Source organism: Xiphophorus couchianus, chromosome 10, assembly GCF_001444195.1.
Source record: "Xiphophorus couchianus chromosome 10, X_couchianus-1.0, whole genome shotgun sequence".
NCBI lineage: Eukaryota > Metazoa > Chordata > Actinopteri > Cyprinodontiformes > Poeciliidae > Xiphophorus > Xiphophorus couchianus.
The window spans coordinates 808,042-816,869 of NC_040237.1; the positions used below are offsets into that span (position 1 = coordinate 808,042).

Below are 8,828 nucleotides of genomic sequence, written 5' to 3' on the forward strand. Positions count from 1 at the left end.
ATCTTCTATCTAATCTCTTCTAGTCACCAAGGCCACTGGTAAACAACACCACAAAGCCATGCCACTCTCCAATGATATATCTGATAATGATTTATAGTTCCCATTGATGAAGCACTACAAAAATGTTTGCAGACTGATGAAAGGGGATAGAAGGTTTTCCTGCTTATGGACCAAGTTGACAAAGGAAACAAAAATGGAGACTGCCTCCTCTGGAGTAAATTCAACCAGTTCAGTAAGTATGTACTTCACATCTATTTAATGCAATGGTATCATGTTTTGTCTTTTTGGAATTTGTCAAATCGTTAGTTTAAAAAGTAAAACTTTAAGGATCTGAAAGGTTGTGCTGGGTCTAATGGCAAAGTTAGCCAACTAGCTATCATTTATCATTTGGGTTCTAAAATACAATTTTATTAGTGTTGGGTTTTCTGTAATTGTCTCATTTGTCCAAAGTTTGTGGTAGAGTTAAAACTTAAATTATTTATGGTTGAAGTTTTACTATATCAATCATTACTTCAGACAATGTCTACCACACAGGCTTTGTTACTCAGTTCTGTGGAAACTGGAATACTTTTATTTTATCCTGACTTAATCCCCTTTTACTGTGTCTTGCAAGTATTTGTACAAGTTCAATCTATAAAAGTTGTCCAGGTTTTTGTTACTGAGATCAGGCTGAAGAAATCTATATTGGATTTTTGTGTAAGCCTTTTGAAAGACTGAAATACTAGTAAATGTACAACATAGAGCCACAAATAAGTTTCACCTTGCAGGAGTACCTTATTGAATATGATGCTCATTACTAAGTTTTAGAAGCACTCAGAGATTACTCAAATAGAAGTCATTATGTTCCTAAATAATGACTTCTATTTGACTTCTATTTGACTATTTTGACTTCTAAGTCAAATGACTTCTAATAATGACTTCTAAGTGTGCACTCCCCTTTTGCTTTTTGAGTAGCTTTTTGCAAGTGTTTTGTGGACTTCAGATCCTGCTGGCATGCAATATACAGCAGGTATTATACAAAGGCAGGCACTTCACACTTTCAACTTTTCATGCTACAGAACAATGGCACAATGTTTTCTACACCCAAGACAAAAGGCTGTGAGATTTACTAGCCTCTCAGGCTTACATCCCATTACTCAAAAACCAAAAAGGTCATTTTGTGGTGATAGTACAAATGGGCATCCTGATGAATCATAATCAAAGAAGAGTATGAAGGGGAAAAAAAATCTGTATAATGTTATCTAATTTTAGTTTGTCTTGTATACAATTTATTTTTCATAATGGTGTTGAAATAAAAAGTCAACAAAAGTGAATATTAAGGATGTTTTTTTCTATTGTCTACCTGAAAATGTTCTAATTGTATTATTTTGTGTATCCTCTCGTTTCTCATTTGATGACCCAAAGTCTGTCCGAGTCCTTGTAAAAAAAACAAAAAACAAAACAAAGCACTAAACAAATCATTCCTGATTCAGGTACTAATAATCTGATTGAAAATTCAGCAATCTGGTTGGGTTCTGGACAGGATATTAATCGATATTTCTGACTTTATGGAATATATTGATGTTAAGACCAATCTGCAAATTAAGGACGTTGACAGATTCCATGTTATTTCTGCCAACTGGATGGCCCTTGTTGAAGCTTCTCATGAGAAGACAAATCAAAACCAGATATCTGCTGAGTTGGACAAATTTTGTTTTGTATTGTTGTCATGTTCATTTCAAATCTGAGTTGAATGTTTAATAAGTAACCAGTTTACAAAGGGAATCATTCGCATCACTATTTAAAGTTTATTAACTTAACCACCAACTTCATTCACTTTTTCTTAATAATTTGTAGATTGCTTCAGATTATTGTGCTGACATTGAACATACTGCAGCAATAACTATGATGTATCTTCCACAGGCCCATTTTATTAGGGAAGAGGACAGTTGGCCAGTACTCATGAAGAAAATACCACAGATTCTTGAAGAATATGAAACCACAAGTGTCCTGTCAATGCAGTCAAGAGAACGTCTTGTGAAAACATGCATACAAGACCTTGTTCTCAGATGTGGCTTGTAAGTATTGTTTGTTAAATCTTAATGCAAGTAAACTAGTTTATACTTCTCTCTACCTCCTTTTCAAATAATTATCCAAATATGTATCGTGGCACCCCAGACCCCAACTTTATATTACAAAAGAATAGTTTTACTTCAAATCGCTGTGTACAGAATAGTATAATACTTTGCATCTGGTTCTCACTTTTATGGCTGTGCACCTCCTTGACAAGACTCACCCCTCATTTATCCACTCTCATCTACCCATCTATCAAGACCTACCAACTGCAATTGAAGTTATGAAAAACTTAATTCAAATCTTCTATTTTCTTTGTTTTGTTGTGTCAAAAACTATGGCATGGTTTTAATCGTCTGGATTTTTTCTCTTCAAATAAAGAAGCAGCCAAAAAAATAGTTTTTTAAATTTATTTACACTGCTAAATCAGCCATGTAAAATGGAGTTAAAACATCATGTGTGTTTCAGGGACCATAACATTAAGACAAATAAATCAAAACTTGTAAAACCTATTTTCCTTGAAAAATGACTACATATGATACATTTTCATTATATATTTTAAAATCTTACTATTACAAGGTTACAATGTTCAGTGTCGTTTTCCAATATAAGGGGCTTCTTTCATTGAACTTCCTCATGGTTAGGTCCACACCCTCCAAAACTTATGAACAGCCACTCATTCCTCTTAGCAACACCTCTTAGCACTGTCCATTTTGTTTTTGCCCATTTCTCATATTAAGAGGATATGACTGGCAGTGACACATTTTTGGCTGCTTCCAGATGACAAGAGGCTCAAAATAACAGTACATCTCTGCTTCAAACTCACAAGGTTGCATTGGGTTGTCTTGTGTTGCCTGTTAAGCAAACATGGAGATCGGACAGAGCGCATCATCAAAATGATGTCCAGACATGAGAAAGAAGTGCATTTGCTTGTCCATTGCTCTCATGGGCCAAACAGTGAACCCAGGTTTTATGCAGAATTCTTGTTTCTGCACAGAGAACAAACAGGCCATGTTTTGGGTTGTTATTTTTTCCAGCAATAGCAAAAGTTTTCTTGCTCAAAAGTCATGTAAATCCTCCAACTCTTCGTTGTGTGTGTTTGTCTTTGAGTTAGGTAGTTTTGGTATCATTTTCTTACTTTATATTTGTAGTATTGTGTGGAACTTTCCTGTTTAGTTCATACACATTTGAAAGTATACTGCAAAGACCAGAGTACGTCTTTTAAACTGATGACACATTTTTTCTATCACAGTTGCTCACACTCCAATACTCAGTTGTGTTCTTGCTATACTAAGTGTGTATTCATACCAGGAATACAATTTTGGTCTGGCCCAAAAGCGGAATTCTTTCGTTCTATTTCGTTGGCTTGTGAAGTCCAAAAAGTGATACCTTTCCAGTAGTTGGTTTGGATTGTTGGTAGCGAGTTTGTTTGGAAGCTGACTGGGAACAGCTCACAAAGTGGGCCTTGGTTATTTGAGTAAGTTAATGAACATTTAATTGCAACGCTAATGACCATATAATACTGATGAGTTTAATCCGGTATTGTACTTTATATACATGACATTGATTTCACTATCAGGTATCAGACTGGCACTTGATGTGTGCAAATGGACGTTAAGTGACTCAGATGTGTATTGAGACATCAATTCCAGTATTCTTTTATTTGTTGCGTTGCTGTCACCAGCATGATGCCACCAGAAGCCAATGAATCGGTTTTGTCTGAGCCAAGCAAAGAACTTAGGCTTAAAAGTAACAAAAACATGGCTAAAAGTTGTACATTCTCTCATCAACAGCGGCAGTCAGATCCATTGTCTAAAAACAAACTTTACACCACATTAACAAATTACATTTACTTCTTTAGTCTAGCCAACTTGCCTCAATTTTCTGGTATTGCAAAATATTGCTTGTATTTTGCTCTCTGGTCCGTCATGAAATGCAAAACCATTCTGTTTGAACACAGAGGAAAGGATCCTGCCTGACTCTTTCTTGTCCTTGCTATCTGATGTGTTTCCACATTTCCACCATCTGACGGACAGCCCCGTGTCTCTATGGAGGTTGCTGAGCCTCCAACAGGATTGGCAGCTGCTAACTGTTCCACTTTCTGTTGTGCTGTGCAATAATCTTCGCAGCATCAGACAGCCAGGAAAGCTTTTGCTGCTGAAATGTTTTCTGAGGACAGCATGTCAGTTTGAGAAAGGGTGTTACTTTATCTAATCTTTATTACAGCATGAAGAGTTAGAGGGTCAAACGTGTAGGCGTGAGCGGGACATATACAGAGTTTGAGGACAGTGAGACGAGGTGTGTGATAGGAGTGACTGCAGTGGTGATGGACAGGCTGCTGAATTAGATCAGGCAAGAATCTAAGAGGACCTTAGTTTCCTCAGATGACATTGTGAGCTGTGAGCAAGGAGAGAGTTTGGAGCATGGAGAGGTGAACGCATGCAATGACAGAAAATGCAAGAAAGTGACGACAACATGTACATGGAGTCCTAAAGGTGGTTGAGTTTAAATACTTGATGTCAACTTTTGAAAACAACAGTGCTTGCGGGTGGAAGGTAAAGAAAAGAGTAAAGAAAAGAGTTCAGTCAATGTGGAGTGGGTGGAGAAAAATGTCAAGACTGATTTGCAGTAGAAAGATATCAGCAAGAGTGAAAGGGAAGGCTTTAAAAACAATAGGGAGATATGCAATGGCACTGATGAAAGGACAAGAGGCATCAAAATTAAAGATGCCCAGATTTGGTATGGGAGTGATAAGATGGGTTTGGAATATGTACATGGGAGACATGATTTATTTCATACAGTTTGAGGTCAAAGTTAAATAAAGTTACTGAGTTGGTCTGGACATCTGTGGAGGCTGGACAAGCTGGAAGAAAAGTTATAAAGATGCATCTGCCAGGCACAAGCAAAAGAAACCCAAAGGGCAGAAGTTTGGTTGGTGTCAGAAAAAGACCATACTAAGAAAAAGCAGCCATCAGATAATAAACAGTAAATAAACTCAGTAAAATTTAATACCTGTTCCACAATTTATGAGAATAGGTAATGTGTTTATATTTGAAGGACATCTGTGGGGAGATATTGTGTCATAACCTTTTGACATCTTTTAGGAGGAATTTTAAACCTTGTTTTTAAATTGAAGGTTGCATAAACATCAAAATTTGAAAATGTTAGAATTTGTAATGTTTCAAAAATCAGGTGGAAATCATATTACAAAGGAAGAAACATTTATGTTGGAGAACTTGGCTCTTCTCAGAATTACAGCAAGTCTAAGATGCTAAATCTTAAAATTTGATCACTACACAGAAGAGAGTAAAAAGTTAGTTTTTAATCAAAAAAGTGTTATATAAAAAAATAAAATAAAAATACATTACAGAATTCTCTTTCACTTCAGATTTTTGTATGCGTAAGCATAAAAGTGTTACATGGTGGGAAAGAAAGTTGGGGAAAATCCCCACAATAACAAAAATTGTTGTAATATGATCAAGTATGGAAAAGTTCAGGGAATACGAATACAGTTGTAAGTTACTGCATTATTTGACAATTTAAATTATGTTTTTGTCACTAACTGTATTACACAAATATGTTTGAGCTTTACAAAATAGACTTGGCCCACTTTTCTCCTAATTACCCGAAAGAACACTATGCACTTAAGCCGATGCCACTTTTGGGTCTACTTTGTATGGTTGGCTGTGCTCAGCCACTTTACCAAGTTTCCCCTTGTTTTTCTTTTTTTTTCTCCCATTCATCTTTCATTTTAAAAACACAGTCTTTCCATCTCCTCTGCAGGCGTGTAACCCTCAACAAACTGCAAAAACATAGCTTCGTGCTTAAACTGTTGTTCTTGTGAATGTTGTGCACACTGTGACAGCCACACTAAACTGCTGAAAAGCCTTTATGTAATAGTACTCTGGACAATCCACATACACAGCACAGAAGAGAAGATTCCTCTGGAGGAAAACAGTGTGAGAAAACACAGGTGTGTGCAGGAGTTGTTCCTTGATCAATGTGCAAATTCCACAAATTCAATCAGGGCACAAACAAAAAAGAATAGCGAAAGCTGGCCTCCTGCTGAAATGATCCTCAATCAGCCTGGTTATAATTATGCTCTTAAATAAACAATCAGCTCTTCTACTGTGACAGAGTAGATCCATGTAAGAGCCTGTGAGTACTGTGTAATTATGTACTTCTTTCAAATACATCAAAGCTTAATGTTTTAATATTTAGATTGCAAATAGGTCTTATGTGATTTTTTTTTTCCAAACGTCTAGATATTTAATCACAAGCACAGCTGCTGTGATAGTGATTGTCTCGTTTTAGATGACCACATAAAATCAACACTTTAACTAAACCAAATCTTGGCTTATTAAAAAAAGGGTTTGCATTGTGGTACAGTTGATACCACTTCTATAGTTCAGTAAGGTTTGTTATTAGTGAATGTTTTTGTCGTCTGTGGTGCCCAGCTTACACTGGCAAACTGTCCAATGTGTGTCTTGCCACTCGCTCAATGACTGCTGGAGAAAGTTACCAACCCTCCCTTGAACCTGAAAAGGCATATATGGACAAAAAATGGGTGTTGTAAAAAGAAATAACTAGCAGTGTTTGTGAACTCTGAAAAAATGAAGCTTAACACCGTGTTTGCTACATGACTTATTAATACCCCCTGGAGATATTAAAGGGCCAGCTATGTTTAAAAACTAAGACTCTCCTTCATAAGCTGGCCAGTCTGGCAAAGCTTGAAGTTGGTGTTTAGAAAAATTCTGCTTATTAGTACCAGTCAGACGAAGCAGAAAGAACATTGCTAAGCAAGAACTTGCAAAAGATCTTGCAATTGAAGATGATTTGTGAACAGTTTAACAGCACTGGCAATGTTAATGATAAGTCTGGTTGTCTTACTGCATCAGAGTATATTTCTTCAACAAGTTGAAAAATGGATATTTCCCTGGTTGAAAACTAGATTTTAGTCATTTAAGGACACATTAAACCACACCTGCTTTTTGGCAGCAGCAATGTCAGTTGAGGAAAAAGAACTTGTTAAATTTTCAAGCCTACTTAGCAGAATATGTTGACCAAAAATGAATTAAGGAGATAAGAATCAAGCAGAATTTGGTAAAAAGGCAATGTCCAGGCCAAAAGCATCCATGTGCAAACTGAAAATAAATAATAAAATACACAGAATACTTGCAAGGTAATGTATTACAAAAAGCTGGTTGATTTGTTTTATTAAAGTAAATTGGATTTTAGCTTCAATACATAACAACATGGCCATGATGTTGGTTGAATGTCAGTTTTTTTGAAACCTAATTTCCTTCGTGATTTAAAAGTGTGCTTTCCTGGAATTTGAATTAAATTTAATTCTGATTCAGATGGCAAAACCAATGAAACAGGACAAAGTTATGTTTTAGAAAATCTGTAATTAGTGCAGAATATTTCAGTCCAGTTTGAATAGTCAGTGTATTTCATTTTACTTGCTTGCATCACTTGGAGGTGCTTATTATTCTAAATTAGCCTTTTTATGTTTTGTGTGTCTATGATTTTATTCATGATAATGTAAATTATGTATAGCCAAACCACACAATAGTTTTATTATTATTATTATTATTATTATTATTATTATTATTATTATTATTATTATTCAAGCAATAGGAAACCTGAACACAGCAACATGACTATTTTCTCTGTGTTATTGCTCATGTATGGGGTCTCAGTCATTGACAGGCCATCCCTCTGGTGATGACTGACTATTTTGGGAACTTCAAAAAGATGTTTGCTGGGTCTTTGCTTTCAGATCAGCTTAGTTTAGGAAACTCACCCACAGAACGTAGGACAGCAATAAAGTTTGTGACTTGCAACCAAACACTTAGTCTCAGATATAAGCCCTGCCCCGACATTGAACAAGACGCATCCTAAAACGTGTGCAAATAATATGCAAATGTCCAGATCCTACACACATTATTGACACATCTTTCATGCAAATCTTTTTCATTCGTAGATTGCACATAATCCCACATTCTTTCTCACACACACACTCTACTACTCTACTGCTCTATTTCTGTTTCCCTTCAAAATATTACACAGCCGCACTGACAAACACACATCGGAGCTGCCACACTGACTAATGAGATTTTCTGACAGCGCTGGCAGTAAGTGAGACAGAGAGGAAGTGAAATCGAAGGACATCTGAATTTGTTATTGAGATACCGAAGGGCTTCAGGGTTCGTTTCTTTGGAGCTCCTCCTTCCTGACCAGTGGCTGACATACATTTGGAAGTTATAGATGTGACCTCTCTCTATTTTATATTCTTTTCAGCTCATCCAGTTCCCATTTTTTCACATCTTTCTGTGTCTTAATTTGACTCTTCCTCTCTTGTTGCCTGTTTCACTAGCTTGCCTTCTGTAATCTCAATCACTCTCCGCCCCCCTCTCCCCATTTGGTATTCATTTAGTTTCTCTTCACCATCACTCACACTTTGTTTGCCTCAATGCCGCCTCTGTGTCCCTACTCTATTATTATCTATTCGGCCATTTTTATTCCTATTTCCCCTACTCATCTCTCCCTTTCTTTTTAACCATGCTCTCATATTTCTTGTCTATCTCTTTCTCTGTGTATATTTCTTTCTTCTCCTCTCATAGGTGGCTGACAGATTAGTGGTTAGTGAGACCATCCCATTATTGTAAGGTTACAAATTCAATCTCAGAGCATAAACAGCAATGTGTCCTGTTGGGATTTGTCCTTGAGTAAGATGCTGTGTGCATACCACTATTGTCATTTTAGGTCATGTT

At 36.4% G+C, this 8,828-nt stretch overlaps 1 protein-coding gene across 2 annotated transcripts in view; it reads left to right on the forward strand.

The window, feature by feature from the left end:
* Positions 1-9: 9 nt before the first annotated feature.
* The window catches only part of LOC114152078 (protocadherin-15-like), a 283,395-nt gene continuing 274,576 nt past the window's right edge, over positions 10-8,828 (forward strand). For both annotated transcript variants that reach the window (XM_028029788.1, XM_028029789.1), the window contains exons 1-3: positions 10-38; positions 133-232; positions 1,903-2,057. The gene's annotated coding sequence lies outside the window, so the exon portion shown is untranslated. The remainder of the gene's footprint in view (positions 39-132; positions 233-1,902; positions 2,058-8,828) is intronic.